Here is a 15,567-nt window from a genome sequence, read left to right as displayed (position 1 = left end):
AAAGTCTTACCATCTGCTGCAGATTACTCGACTTTGGAGAAACAGTTTTTGGCCTGCTACCAAACACTGGGACTTAGTAGAGACCGAACACTTAACCATGGGCCACCAAATTACCATGAGACCTGAGTTGCTTATCAAGAATTAGTGTATATGCCCCATAAAGTTGGGCATACACAGCAGCACTCCATCATAAAATGGAAATGGTATATAAGAGAGAGGGCTCGAGCAGGTCCCAAAGGCACAAGTATGTTATATGAGGAAGTGGCCCAAATGCCCATGGCCCCCACTCCTGCCACGTTGCCTTCTCTTTCCCAGCCCAGAGTTATGGTCTCTTGGGGAGTTACAATCAGTTGACTGAGGAAGAGAAAACTTGGGCCTGTTTCACAGATGGTTCTGCCCAATATGCTGGTACCACCCCAAAGTGGAACTGCAGCACTAGAGCCCCATTCTGGGATGTCCCTGAAGGACAGTGGTGAGGGAAAATCCTCCAAGTGGGTGGAACTTCAAGCAGTGTACCTACTTATTAATTTCATTTGAGAGCAGAACTGGCTAGAGAGAGGTGTGTGTGTGTGTGTGTGTGTGTGTGTGTGTGTGTGTGTGTGTGTGTGTGTGTGTGTGTGTGCATATACTGACTCATGGACTGTTGCTAATGGTTTGGCTGAATGGTCAGGGACTTGGAAAGGGCATGATTGGAAAATTGGTGACAAAGAGGTATGGGGAAGAGGTATGTGGATAGACCTTTCTGAGTGGGCAAAAAACAGGAAGATGAAAAAAACAAAACAAAACAGGAAGATGTTTGTGTCCCATGTGAATGTTCACCAGAAAATGACTTCAGCAATAGAGGAAAGTTTGAATAATCAAGTGGATGACTTATTCTGTGGATACAAGTCGATCTCTTTCTGCAGCTACTTCTGTCATTGACCAACGGACTCATGAACAAAGAGGGCATGGTGGTAGGGATGGAGGTTATGCATGGGCTCAGCTACATGAACTTCCACTCACCAAGGCCGACCTGCCTATGATCACTGCTGAGTGCCCAATCTGCCAGCAGCAGAGACCAATACTCAGTCCTTGACATGGCACCATTCCCCGAGGGGATCACCCTGCTACCTGGTGGCAGATTGATTACAACGGACCACTTCCATCATGGAAGGGGTAGAAACTTGTTCTAACTGGAATAGACATATCCTTCAATATGGGTTTGCCTTCCCTGCATTCAATGTTTCTGCCAAAACTAAGATCTGTGGACTTATAGAATGCCTCATCCACCATCATGGTATTCCATACAGCATTGCTTCTGATCAAGAAACCCACTTCACAGCAAATGAAGTGTGGGAGGTTGGCACATGCTCATTGAATTCTCTGGTCTTACTATGTTCCCCATCATCCAGAGGCAGCTGGGTTGATAGAATGGTGGAATGGCCTTTAAAAATGGCCTTTATTTATTATGAAATATATCTATGAAAAAGTGATAAATTTCAAAGTACATTGTAACAAGTAGTTATAGAACAGATTTCAGAGTTTTGTATGCATTACAGTTTCACTGTTTCAGGTTTTTCCTTGCTGCTGCTCCAAAAGAAATACCAATATAATGATTCAACAATCATACTCATTTGTTAAATCCTATCTTCTCTGCTACACCTCCTTCTTCTCCTTTGAGCCTTCTCCCAATCTTAAGGGGCATTTGGGCTCTGCTCTTTCTAACTTTTTCATGTTGGAAAGGGGTGTCGATAATAAGGGATAGAAGGATGGGACTAGTTAATGTTCTTGGAGAGGCTGGCCTCTCTGGGTTTCAGGATTTATTCAGCTTAGGAACCATCTGGAGGTTATAGGTTTCTGGAAAGTTATCTTAGTGTGTGAAACTTTTGTTTCAGATACCTGTTTTGTTCTCAGATAGCACCCTAGGTGTCCTTTAAGGTTAACAGGAATGGTTTTGGTTGGGGTTTGGCAAAGAATGGAAATTAGCAATACCTAGCTAAAGCTTGCATAAGAGTAGCCTCCAGAATAACTTCTCAACTGCGTTCGAACTCTCTTATTCACTGATAACTTATTTTGTTACATTTCTTTCCCCTCTTTTGGCCAGAAAGGCATTCCCATGGTTCCAAGACCAGGCTTGTTCCTGGGAGCCATGTCCCACGTTGCCAGGGAGACTTTCATCCCTGGATGTCATGTCCCACTTAGGGGGGAAGGTAATGATTTTACTAGCAGAGTTGGGCTTAGACAGAGAAAAGCCACATCTGAGCACCAAGAAAGTTTTTCTGGAAGTAACTCTTAGGCATAACTGTAGGTAAACTTAGCTTCTCTGCTACATACAAAGCTTCACATGAGCAAGCTTCAAGATCAAGGCGTTGGCCTATCGACTTGGGAGTCCCTAATATTTGAGACAGTATCAGGGGTTTCTCCGGTGGTAAAGCTTAATAGTTCCATATTTTTTCTCTTGTCTTTCAAGGGACTTTGTGAATACTTTTAATTAACTGTATAACATACTCTGGGATGTATTTGGGTATTATCTTAAGCTATACAGAATTACAAACCCTCATTCCCATTCTTGACACCATGTGTTTGGATTGTTTAAATGAGCTATCCATATAGGTTGAGTTAGATTATGTGCTACAGAAAACTTAGAACAAAATAAAGCTTTCTTCCTTTGGTTTTACATAGTAGGTGAAGTTCTAAAATACATCCTTACCCCTGTGTTCTGATTCCTGACCTGATCAGCTTCATTCTTATCTCTACTTGAAGCCTGAGCTCTTTTTCCATTTCTGTAACAGATGTTGTATGTAGCAACGCTGACTTTCACAGCTTCAGACTTTGAGTCTTAGGTGTCACTCAGGTAGCCAAAATTCCAGGAAGATATTGGGTTATACATATATAGTTCAGCATCTCAAGATCTAGTAATAACATAAAGAGCTCTGGACTAAATGTGACTGCTATAAGAGCTTACAATCTAGGCCCCAATTTTCTGATAGGTATTTTCTAGAACAGACCACACTGTATTTGTTCCCGGCTTATTTTGCACAACATAATGTCCCCAAGGTTCATTCACTCATTGCATGACTCACAACTTCGTTCCCTTCTGTAGCCATATTCCACAATATGGAATTTTGAAGACCCAATTACGGTGCCAAGTAGGTACCAATACCTTGCAGGGCTAGTGCAATGCTCTCCAGGAGACTGTGTATGCTCTGAATCAGCATCCACTCTATGGTGCTATTTTTCCCACTGCCAGGATTCACAGGTCCAGGATACAAGGGGTGGAAATGGGAGTGGCACCATTCACTATCACCGCTAGTGATCCATTAAGAAAATTTAATCTAATCAGTTGGAGATGCTTAAGGGAGAAGAGAAAATTTTCACTTTTTCAGCCTTCCAGCCTCTCCTGTGGAGTTCATCAAGGAGATTCACTGGAGTTGCCAGCCTGTGGTCTGCCTTACAGATTTGAACTCTTGCATTTCCATGGTTGCTTGAGACACTTTTATAAATCTCATATTTACAGATTATCTGCTATTGGTTCTGTTTCTCTAGAGAATCCTGAGCAATACACTGAGAAAATCAATGGCTGTGTACAGTGACTTCATCCGTCAGAGGGGTAAAAGGTTTATGCAGGTAGTCCACTTTGACCTTGGAACCCAGAGCAGACTTATATTCCTGTATGGACTAGCCCCTTTCTCTGTGTGCTTTTGCTTAAGTGTCTAATGCTGATTACCATTACACTCCTTTCATGGTCGTCTTTTTAGATGGAGAGTCTTTGAGAGCTCAAATCATGCAGTTTTTGGGTAACTATATATCATGCTCATCATAGTGCTTTTTCAAGGATTTCCAAGCTAGGAAAAAAGCTTGAGTCCACTGATGAATGGAGGAGGTCCGATTTATAAACCAGTGTAATTTAATCTTTGCCCTGTCCTTTAGGAAGTTCCAAGCTGAGTTTGATGCTCAGAGGTAGCATATTCGCTTGATACTGTTTCTTTAACATTTTTTTTCTTTCCATATCCTCTCCTTCTTCATAGGACCTTCTCTTTCATTACTTGTTTTTATTATGATTAATTTTGTTCCTATTCGAATGTTCTCAGTTTTATTGCTTGAATGCTTTAGAATGGGTGGAGATTATCAGAATTAGTGTAGAAAATTAATTTCCATGTGTTAGTACCTATGCTTATAAATCAGGCCTGCTATACCTAATGACGCAATATTGTGTTCAGGGAAGAAATTTCATTTTGTTTCTCTGCTAGTAAATCTAAATGCATTTCACAACCATATAAAATAATGGTGCTTGGCATGATAATTGCACGTATTATCGTTAAATATTATATTTTATTAAATACTGAATTGAACTGCTCACGAACGGTTGTGAGCTTTTCCTTTATCATCTAATCTAATCTTTAAAAAAAGCTCCAAGAGTTCCTGTGTTCTCCGAGTTTCTGTATTCGAGTAAGCCTCTCTACAAGGGCATCTCCCAGAGGGCAGCTCGGCTCATTAATTCAGGGGCTAAACAAAACATTTTGTTCCTTTACTCACAGCCCTAACGCTGTACCCAAAGGAGACAAGTTGAAGGCCCACTAAGCCACGCTTTTCCATTACTCATTCCACCTTTTTTTCCCAAGGTGGCGTGTGGGAGGTGTTGTGATCGGGTTCGATAAGAATAGGCCAGGGAGCCTTCTGCGGATACACTCATCCCTTTGCGTGTCTCAGATCCCACTGCGCCGCTTTCGGCGGGTTGAACCTGTGAGAGGCTTTCCAAGCAGACAATGACTCCACACCCTGCCGCCTCCCATATTAATTCTCAATTCCTCCGCGGCCTTCTGGGACCCTCCACAGTCCCGCCCCACCCCAACTGGCCAACCTTTGGTCATTCTGGAAGGTTGATTATCGGGCTGACCAGCCGCGGCTATCGCCGACTACGGTTCACCGGGTAGGGAACTCTGGGCGCCGGTTTCGCCACCTCGCCCCCCCCACCCCCCTCCCCGCACCCACGCCAGCTTCTCTGCCACCAGGGGACGCTGCGTTATCTCCGCAGCAACTCGCAGCATTCCCCGCCCCCACAATCCGCCTCCCCCTGCGATTGGCCGCCCACCCGAGTTCCGCATCACGATTGGTCATCGCCCGCGCCAGTCGCGGGCGCCGGGGCGTGCCGAGGTGACGCGCAGCAGCCGGGCTTGGGGCGGTGTCCCGCGCCGGGGTGTGCGGGCGGGGTTTCGCGTGGATCGACGCGGGGCAGCTAGACGGCGGCGGTCCTGGGAGACGTCAGCGCGCGTCCGAGCCGCTCCCCTCCTGCTGTAGGCGCCGCCGCCCGCCAGACTTGCTCCCGGCCTCCCACGCCCCTGCCTTCTCCCCGCCGCGGTCCTCGATGCGGGGCCAGGCCGCTGCGTGATGGGTGTGCGGAGCGGCGTCCAGCGGCTCGCGGCGGCCGTTGCTCGCGCTGAGGTGCGCCGGTGCCGGGCCCCGCGCGTCCCCGCGCTCCGCAGCTGCTGCTGACCAGGCCGGTCCGTCCCGCCTGCCCGCGGGTCCGCAGCGCGGCTGAGGTAAGGCGGCGGGGCGGGTGGCGGTTGGCACTGCGGCCGCCCGGCTGGGCAAGGCCCGCCGGGCTGGGGAGGGGTCCCGTCCGGAGAGTGGGGTGACCGGGCCGGGGCCCGGGCGGGGCCTGAGGGGAGGAAGCCCCGGGCGCTGCCGCTGAGGGCGCTGCCCCGCCGAGCAGTGGGGTGTGGTGGGGTGGGAGAGGCTCGTCCTGGGCTGGGGGGGGGGTGGGGTGGTGCGGTGTCTCCTCCGGCCAGCCCGAGCTCCGCGCTGGGAACCGGCGGCCCCGCGCCAGCCTTGCGTTTCCCGGGAGCGGCCGGCGGCCCCGCCGCTATCCGTCTGTGCGGTGGGTTCTGTGCGCAGTTTGCGGCCCTCCGGACCGGGGCTGCAGAGTCTCGAAGCCAGCCTTTCTGCTTCCCCTATTCCTTCTCCCCCATCGAGGAGGGTTTCGGCGCTTGGGCTGGGAATGTGGTTGCGCCTTCTTGCCAGGTGAAGGTAGGAAAGCCCATCACAAGCAGTGGGGAGCCGAGGGCGCGAGGAGTGGAAAGAAGAGCGCGATGGAAAGAAAGGGAGGGGGCCGCTTGGATGATGGCCAGCGCCGGGGGGTGGGGGGGGAGGCTGGCGTGGTCTCGGCGTTGGGGGAGCAGGATTACTATGGCAGCCATATTGGGAGGATGATCTGACAAATCCTTCAGGAGCCAAGTCCGGTTGCTGGAAGGCGCCGAGTGACAACCCTGGCAGCTTTCAGGGTGAAGGGCCTCAGCAGAGGCAGGCTGTGGGGGCTGGGAGACTGCCCGGGCAAGCTAGTCATTGTTCCTGCAGCACAGCACATTCCCGGCCCTAAAGTCAGAATTGAGCCCCCCAAACACTTTTTCTCCTTGGTGAATAGCTAAATTAGCTCCCAAGGTAAACAGCCTTCAAGATTCCCTTCTTGTGGGTTTGAGAGGTGGCTTTCACAGAAGGCCTGATGATGCCTTACATGTACATAGGCGGGTCTGAGGATTGCTAAAGCCAGTTTGCCAGTATAGAGGCCTTGACTTAAGTTCATTGCACTGGATGCGGGGATTCAGTTAACCCCAAATCAAAAATTCAGTATTTTGATAGTGAGGAAGGCTTGCAGCAATATTTCTGAGGACGCAGTTCGTAATCTTTGTGGAATCTCGAGGTAGCTGAAATTAGATTGACAACACATCCCTTGCTCACGTATCTGGGCTGGCCTGGGCAGCTGTTCTCCCGTCATTGAACGTGCTGCTCTGTCATAGATGTGTCAGTCTGAGCCTGATGGAAGTGCTGCGATTGGATTTGACTCTCTTAAGAAGTGATATCATGGTGGAGATTTATTTAAAGGTTGGCATTTTGTCTGCTTAGCTTAGTCATAATAAAATTTTAGCCTCTATTCTCTAAGAAGTGAGTTGGTGCTTTCTAATTAAGGTGGTATGGTTGTTGGATTAGGAAGCATGTAGAGTTGCTCATGCCTGTTTAAGGACGGAAAATGGAACACGTTGGCATTATCTAGCAGATCTTGAAATGATCAATAACTGAGTTCCGCTTGAGCCTGTAAATCTGTTTTTTCTTCCATTATAGACCTGGACAGGTCCTGCAGAGATGGAATGCCCACCTTCTTTGTACTCTTTGCTTTCATTCAAACTCATTTTCTTAATGAATAAATTCCTGTAATTCTTAAATTGAACTGCTTAAAAACAATTTTCTGAGGATTTTCTAAGAAAAGTTTTAACACACTTCATTTTTGTTAATTTTATCCTTAAGCTTTATATTTAAAACTTGGTTGAGTCAAATGACTTCAACAGAAGTAGTATTTTTTGAATTACATTAATATGAGAGAAATACAGAATGTCTGTTGTAAAATTCCATGCCCCAATTAAGATATATTTCTATTTTTAAAATTTTAAAATTACCTTATTAGTAAAAAGTTTTGAAGAATTGTGCATTGTGATTAAATATAGTTTTAGCATTTGGTAAAATCCTGATTGTGAATCTGATTTGGAGGCATTATTTGTGCAGCTGTGCTCTGGTGACTATTTTTCCAAAATTTATCCAGTTGCATACAGCCTCTAAGGCTTAGAACAAACTGTTTTTTCTTTTCAAAACCAGATATGAATGCAGTTTTCCTTTTTTCCCTTTCTTTCCTCTTCCTCCCTTTGAACTTGTGCAGAAAATAATGCCCAAAGAGTCTGCCAGCAGTATCCAAGGCCAAAGCATTCTTGCCCATTTCCCTGGTATGGTCTTGCCCCCGCTACAAAACATAGATCAAGGGATCCCTGCCTTCTTGTTTGTAAACCCTGTTCCAGTTGCTAATCATAGCAGATCCTTAGTAAGCATATCCTTTTGGTATGTAAACATGACTTAATTTCACCAGGCTCCGAAGTTAAAAGTATATCCTTTCTCCTTCTTGTAGTTCTCCTTGAAAGATGATTTTGTCTGAACAGATACTGGTGAATTTCTGGACTCCATAAAAGAGTGAGACTAAATATACATACTTGGGGGTAGGCGATAAACAGATGTGGTTTGTGATAGGAAAAACCTGCAAAAGATACCTTGGATTTCTCGCTGTTACACTTTCTGGTTAGTGAGTGACCCAGCGATTCATTTATGCTCCCTTTTACCACAGTCATTACCAGTTAATTGAGGGTGCACATGGAAATTTCGTTCTTTCCCTTAAGAAACTTACAGTTAATCATTTTTATAAAGATATGGCAAGATATCCAGTAACTTCCTTCTGTCAGTACAATTTCGTTTACTGCAGTACATGCCACAGTGTTTTCCATGATTTTCACAAGCAGAACCTTTTTCCTCTGTGTGATGCCACATACTACTTATTACTTCATACTCAGTTGTTGCTCTTGTGATTTTGTGATTGCTTACATATACGTTATATGTCACAAGACTGTAAATGTTCAATGGCTTTTAAAAGATGGTCTCTATTTAATAACACATTGTTTACCCCAAAGCATGTCATTTAATTATACCATGCGCAACATTGCTGTATTTCCTTTGAAGACTTTGATACTTGGCTTAGTTTTTTTCTTCATTGCAAATTTCTGGCATCATCTTAGCAGATGTTAGTGACCATGTAGATAAACAATAATGATAGTAATGATAATAGCTTACTTATATTGAGCACTGTTTTCTAAGAGCTTAACATATATTAACTTTACATATATTTGCATATTGTTATTAGTTCTTAAAACAATAAAAAGATACTAGTATCCCTATTTTACAGATTAATAAATTGAGACAGAGGCTAAGTGACTTCCCCAAGGTCCTTAATTGTTCTGTTTCACTCAATCAGTTTGTGGCCACATCTGAGCATGTCATCATCTTCAGGTCTCTAATTCCTTGAACATGCCAAGCTCAGTAGCCTTTACTCAAGCTCTTTCTTCTGCCAGGAACACCTTTCCCCTGAAGTTTGCTCATCTAACTCCGTCCTTCATGTCTCTTTAACTCTCAGCACTCCACCACCTACCCTCACCACTTCAACTATGCGTCTGCCCAGCACCCTTCCCACCACACTTCCATCCCCTAACTGCTGTTTTTTTCCTTTCTCTTAGTGCTTATTATCACTTACCTTGAGTACTGACTTCTCTATATATAACTTATTATTTTCATTGGTCCCCTCTACAACTAGAATGTAAGCTCTTCCATGGTAAGGATGTTTTTATGTTTTGTTCATTGATTTATCCCAGATTCCTCGAATACTGCCTATCCCATCACAGGTGCCAGGTAAATAGTTGTTAAATAAAACATAGAAATGTGCAAATCTCTTTCTTTGTTCCCACATCTTCCTAGCTGTCTCCCTCCTGCCCCTTACAACCAGGTTCTAGAAGTAGTATGGATACTTGTATATTTACTTCTTGCTTCCTAAGAACTCCACCCTGGGCTTATTTCAGTTTCCCTCATTTCACTGACTGCTCTTTATTGCTGAAACCAGGCTGCATGTTTCAAGCTTACCCTGCTTCATTCCTTTGCATGAAATATTGCTCACTTCACTCCTTTCATTGGACGTAGCTGCTTCTGTTTGGGTGAGGCTGGTTTCAGTCTCCTGGGACTCCTGCTTTTCTGGACACCCACATAATCCTCAAATTCATTCAGCGCAAATCTTTTAGTTCTTTTGCTCATTTTGATAATTTAGCTTTGTATAACTTTTTTTTTAACATGGGCAGGCACCGGGAATTGAACCCAGGTTCTCTGGCATGGCAGGCGAGCATTCTGCCTGCTGAGCCACTGTGGCCCAGTTTTTTTACAACTTTTAAAGGCTTCCTGCATTATTTGTTTTAATTGTTTTTAGGAACCAGAACTTTGGCTGCATATTTCCAATGTGAAAATAAATAGCAGAACAGGCTATTACAGGGAATTTTAATTTATAATTTATACCACTACTGCTTCTAAAAGAATTTGGGTAGCTTACCACAAATACCATATATACAGTAAGACTGTTAAAATATGAATAATCAAAAATCTTATGTATGAGAAAAAATTGTCTAGGCTAATCTGATTACTGTGATTTAGTTTTTTACCTTTTGAAAGTCAAAACAAAAGGGGAAAGATAAATTATAAAATTTTCTTTCTGGTAATAGAAAGCCCATGGTTTGTCAAGAGAGAAACCTATTTTCTGATAATAATTTCTAAAAGAAGGGTGTTATAAGCAGCCGAATAGCAAGTTCACATTGTATACACTATATGTTTTCAACAGGTCTTTAAATAAAATGAAAAAAATGTCCTTCAAAGACCTTTTTTAAAAAACGTAATACATCTGCTTTCCAAACTGAGAATATAGCATTAGACTATAATCAATTAAGTCTTTTCTTTGGGGGATGTAACTAATGGGGTTCAGATACATAACTTGATACAAAGATAAATTCAGTATCCTAGTAGGAAACTCACTAATATTGGTGAGAGCCTTTCATCTAAAAGAAATCATACATATTAAATTGAATGCTGGTTTATGATGTGGCAAGATAGACACATGGTTGACAACCTGAAAAGTCTGGCCTACAGTTCTTACCCAGCTATTGAGCTACCTCACAAGCATGTACTTGCAAAGGTGTGGTCAGGTGCCAATTTCAGATAGATGGAACCTTGACTCAGTTGAAAACTTGAATTAGCCTCTGATTGCAGCTAATCATTTCTATACCATGGCTGAATGGAGTTCACTTTATCCATGGACAACTTCAGGAGCAGGTGTCATTTGTCATTAACTTTAACATTAGGAGAACTTTAGTAGAATGATGGGATTTAAGTGGCAGAGGTTCCAGTGGTTCTCTAAAAGAGAATCTATAGGATGTACCTTAAGATATAAGAATTAATTGCCTTAATAGGTAGAGTTTAGTATTAACTATTCCAACATTGGTGATTCGGCCACATCCAAAAAAGAAAAAAGAAAAGAAAAAATTGTTTTCATTTGGAGTAAGGCATGGGCCACAGGAACTGTTATTTCACTCACCTCCTGATGAGTGAGAATAAAATCATTTCACCAGTGAAAAGGAGGATACTTGATTTCTTAATTGTAGTGGCAGAAGGACACTTGTCTAATAAATCTAAGAATTGTATCAGGTTACTTTAGATAGAAGTTAAAGAGAACAGTTCTCCAACTGACTGAGCTTGTTTAACCATGTTTGAGATTGAAATCCAATCAGCTGAGAGACTCTTATTGTGCACTCTGGTTTTTGGCACTGGATTAGAATGCTGAAAGAAACTTTTCTAACATTTGATCTATGTTGAGCTTATGCAGGTTGGCCCATGGCTGCTTTTTATCCATAGAATCAAAGGCCAAGAATAGATAGGTAACATATAAACACATAAAGAATTGTTTTTGGCTACTTTATCTTTATAGTAATGGTCAGTGACATAGTGTTGGGCCTTAAAACCTGCTTTGTCTTCATTGAAAATACTAGACTAGGAGGTGCAAACCTTTTATAATAAGGAGCTTTCATGGCACCTCCGAATGGGTTCTCTGGCTACGGAGTTTTACTTTTGGGAACCTGTTCTTTAACTTACAATTCAGGTTTTAAAATGTGGAGAAGATGATTTTCTAGAGAGTCTACTTGTTGATATTGTAAATTTGATGCTGCATAGCAAATTTGCTGTTACTGAATTTAAAAGGCCCCATTTCTTGGTTAAAATCTATTCTTAATTTTAACAAATAGTAGCTGAATAAAGTGCCAACCATGATAGTTAAATGAGTTAAATGAACCACTAACTGTAGCAGGGCAGAGTGAATTAATAGGAAAGGAGGAGTCAACAGTACTTTTGGTGGTGGTGGGGGTGGTGCATGAACCACCCGGCATTGAGCCTGGGTCTCCCACATGGAATGTGAGCATTCTACCACTGAACCACCCATGCACCCTTGGAAGGTATGACTTTTAACTCAGAAAGAGTCCCCATGGTGACATTTGATATTTTGTCCTTGAAAGATTCAGATTTTGGAAGGGAAATTGGACTTCCAGGAATACACATGCATGGCAAGTAAGTAAGAGGCAAATAAGGCTTAGACGTGAACAGTAAAAACTGAGGTAGGGAAGGAAGTTGGATTATGGAGGCCCTTGAAGTTTTAGGTTATGTTCTGAGGTGATGGAAACCAATGTAAGGTTCTAAGGAGATAGAAGGAAATGAAATTACCTTTATTTTAGGAACATAATCTTGATATTTTTTCCTTGAGAAAAGAAGATATAGAAGCAGACCAACTGCTAGGTAGAGAGAGAGAGATGGAATGATACCACAGATGTGGCAAAATGTGAATAGTTGGATGTCTGGGTGGGAGAGATTTGAGTTCTGTGTGTTGTTTCTATGTTATTTTTGCAGCTTTCTTCTAAGTTTGAAATTATTTCGAAATAAAAAGTTTAAAGGGAAACAAACCATCCAAAAACTATATTGTTTTTGTTATTGTTTATTCTCTTTGCTGAAAGATCAATTTGAGAATTAATCTTCTCCTTAGACTCTTAATACTCTGGGTACCTCTTAGAGCAAGTGAAAGTTCTACAAGATTAAAATCAAGCAACTGGAAAAATTAGTTGAGAAAAATTCAAATGAATTAGATTTAAATGCTTTGTTATCCTTTTAATATTAGGGAATGCTTCTGGAATTTTTGCTTCATTCCAATTTCCTAATTCTTGTTGTATGTCATAAAGAAGGACAACTGGTCAGAGGAACAGCAGAACCGAGGCTGTGTAAGTGATTTGGAGTATGTGTAGTTGCCTTTCCTATTGCCTTTCTTACCTGTCTCTTTAGCTTCTTAAAATACTCCCTGAATATGTTTCTTAATGGATTTAAACTTGATATCAACTTTAAATAATGAAAAATTTTTTTAAAGGACGGGAATTTTTGAAGCTTTAATAGACAGCTGCTATCAGGGAGATACTTCTTATAGTCGTTGGGAAGTAACAATGTAACTCTTTCTATATTCCACTTAACTGTAGTTCCTACTACTGTATAAAATTGTAGCTCAAAATTGTTGCAGTTTTACAGGAGGACAGTTAAATCAGAAAAATGTTATTTAGATTCAGGTTGTTCTGGAAAAGTCATTTAAAAATGTATATATCACTTCTCAAAATGATGGCTGTTAGCTTTTCTAATTAGGAAAGAATTTTAAATTAATCTTAATCCTTTTCCCTCTTAATGATCCACCTTATTTTGGGGAACAACTTATTTTTTAATTAAAACCATTCAAATGCTAGTCAGTTGACACACAATAACTAGAAATTCAGTAAAAAACTTAAAACTATTTGCTATATTCAGGACCCTGTGATGATGGGGGTTAGAAAGTAACAAAAGTAAATTTTCTTTCTGAGCAAGGTCAGTGAGTTGAGAAATAATGTATGGAGAACATTTGGTGTGGAGGGTAGGTAGAATCTATGAAGACTTTAGAGATAGATAGCATGTGAAAAGTGCCTAGAAGAATAGATTTTGAGAAGAACAGGAGAAGAGAGAGGGCACAGTGGATAGAGGGCAGTGGAACAAAGACCCAGAGACAGAAAAACATGACATGCATTGAGGGTGGTTATTAAGGAATGTTTATGGAAGGCAGTGTTTTGTGAACTTGTGAAAATAGGTAGCTTTTGTTTCAAAACACCTTGAATGCTGCTGCGGGGAATGTAGTCATTGATTGGTAGACAGTAGGGAAACTGAAGATTTTTTATTTTTATTTTTTTGATGCTGTATGGCGGGGTCACATTTCATTCTTTTTCCATATGAGTATCCCATTATCGCAGCACCATTTGTTGAATTTTTTTGTCTGTTTGTTTGGTTGTTTTGTTTGTTTGCTTGTTTTTGGAGGAAGTCCATGGGCTGGAATCAAACTGAATCTCCCGCATGGCAGGTAAGAATTCTACCACTAAACTACCCTTGCACCCCCAGGAAACTGAAGATTTTTAAGTGGGACACGGTGATAGGAATAGAGCTGTGCTTCAGGACGATGAACTGGCAGCATTGTATATTATGGATGGAGTAGGACGCAGAAGAAGAAAACTGGTTGGGAAGGTTAGCACCTTGGGTAAGAAAAAACTGAAGGCCTGATGAGTGGTGGTGATAGAAATAGAGATTCTGTAAGTAGAAGCCAGAAGCCTATGCGGGAACAGGAGAATGATGGAAACATTAAAAGAAATAGAGATGAGGCAGCAGAGAGCTGATATGGTTTGGGGGAGGTGTAGAGGCATTTTGACTTTGGTTGTATAAGGTTGAATGAAATGCTAGAATGTAGCTAGGTATAGGAGTCAAGTCGTTTGTTGAAAATATATGTATGGGGACATTCGATATTATAGATGTTAGTATTTTTGTTCATGGTTAAAAATGTGTAGTACTTTACAGCTGAAACCCAGGAGGGAGACTTTGTTGTTTTGTTTGTAAGTCAGCCAGCAGCATTTAACACTTTGCTAAGCCCTGGATAGAACATAAAAAAGTTTTGTTTTGTTTTATTTTAAATTTAAACATTCACAATATTCAATACTTACTGATGTTGGCAATATTGTTTGTTCTATCCTCTCCTAACAGATTCCTTCTAATACATAATTATATAAGCATTATCTAAAAATTATCTTTTTACAGATTTTCTTGATTAAAAAATCTTTCCATTTGGTTGATAAGTAACATGTCTCTTTTCTATCTTCCCTCACCCCCATGTGCCATTCAGTTGAAAAAACTAGGTGATTTGTCTTCTAGATTTTTCCATAAGCTGGTTTTTACTGATTGCCTCTTTGAGATGTTTTTAAAATTGTTTCTTTGTTCCCTATATGTCCTGTAAACTGGTAGTAAGATTTGAAGTTTGGTTTAATTCAGACGTTTTGTTTGTTTTGTTTGTTTAAGGGAATGGGTCAAGAATACTTAATAGGTAGTGTTTCCTATTGCAGCACATCAGGTACTGCTTAGGTGTCCCACTCTCAGTGGTGCTAAAATTGATCATTTGGTTCAGGTATTGTTAGAACGTAAGAATTTTAAATAGTGATACTGCTCTTAAGAACATGTGATAGAGAATGACTTCTGGGTTTTTATTTTGTTTTGTTTTATTTTTTACCTTTTCCTGGGAAAATATTTGTAGCTGTCCAATTGGAGATTAGCTTTCCTGATCTCTACTTCAGTATGTGGGAAAAATTGGGGCAGATATAAGTTTGATTGGGGCTGCTTGTAATGGGACTCATAAACCTAAGCACTCTTAAATATTTTCTTTCTAATGCTTTTTAATATGGTTCTTTTGAAGATTTTATGTAACGGATATAATACCGATTTCTTCCCCAGTCTAGAGGGATCTCTTGTTTCTTGTGGAAATTATTGCATGGGTTCTTTTTACAGAATAGTTTTGAATTTGCTCTATTTCTTTCCATTTCTAAAATCCTTATCCCTTTTCTTACCTGGAAATCTTTTTTTTTTTTTTTTTATCACATAGTTGTATATTCATCACCATGATCAATTCTTAGAACGTCTACATCAATTTAGAAACAGAAATAAAAAGAAAACAGAAAAAAAAATTCATACATACCATACCCCTAACCCTTCTCTTTCATTGATCACTAGCATTTCAATCTACCAAAGTTATTTTAACATTTGTTC

The 15,567-nt window shown here is 41.5% G+C and overlaps 1 protein-coding gene and 1 long non-coding RNA gene across 10 annotated transcripts in view; one reads left to right on the top strand and one right to left on the bottom strand.

The window, feature by feature from the left end:
- Positions 1-4,950, bottom strand: part of LOC143674945 (uncharacterized) — a 38,261-nt gene extending 33,311 nt beyond the window's left edge. Inside the window, exon 1 of the long non-coding RNA XR_013171292.1 lies at positions 4,841-4,950. This is a non-coding gene — a long non-coding RNA (uncharacterized LOC143674945). The remainder of the gene's footprint in view (positions 1-4,840) is intronic.
- A 466-nt stretch (positions 4,951-5,416) lies between these two features.
- Positions 5,417-15,567, top strand: part of KIF1B (kinesin family member 1B) — a 192,930-nt gene continuing 182,779 nt past the window's right edge. For 4 of the 9 annotated variants that reach the window (XM_077151351.1, XM_077151352.1, XM_077151347.1 and 1 more), the window contains exon 1: positions 5,417-5,519. The gene's annotated coding sequence lies outside the window, so the exon portion shown is untranslated. Of the gene's footprint in view, positions 5,520-9,381; positions 12,696-12,756; positions 13,844-15,567 lie in introns of those variants that run through there. The other 5 variants (XM_077151353.1, XM_077151355.1, XM_077151356.1 and 2 more) reach the window with 3 other exon arrangements.

This window comes from Tamandua tetradactyla, chromosome 2 (assembly GCF_023851605.1).
Source record: "Tamandua tetradactyla isolate mTamTet1 chromosome 2, mTamTet1.pri, whole genome shotgun sequence".
Lineage (NCBI taxonomy): Eukaryota > Metazoa > Chordata > Mammalia > Pilosa > Myrmecophagidae > Tamandua > Tamandua tetradactyla.
Note: the sequence above shows the minus strand (reverse complement) of the source record. Positions and strands in the feature narration are given on the sequence as shown.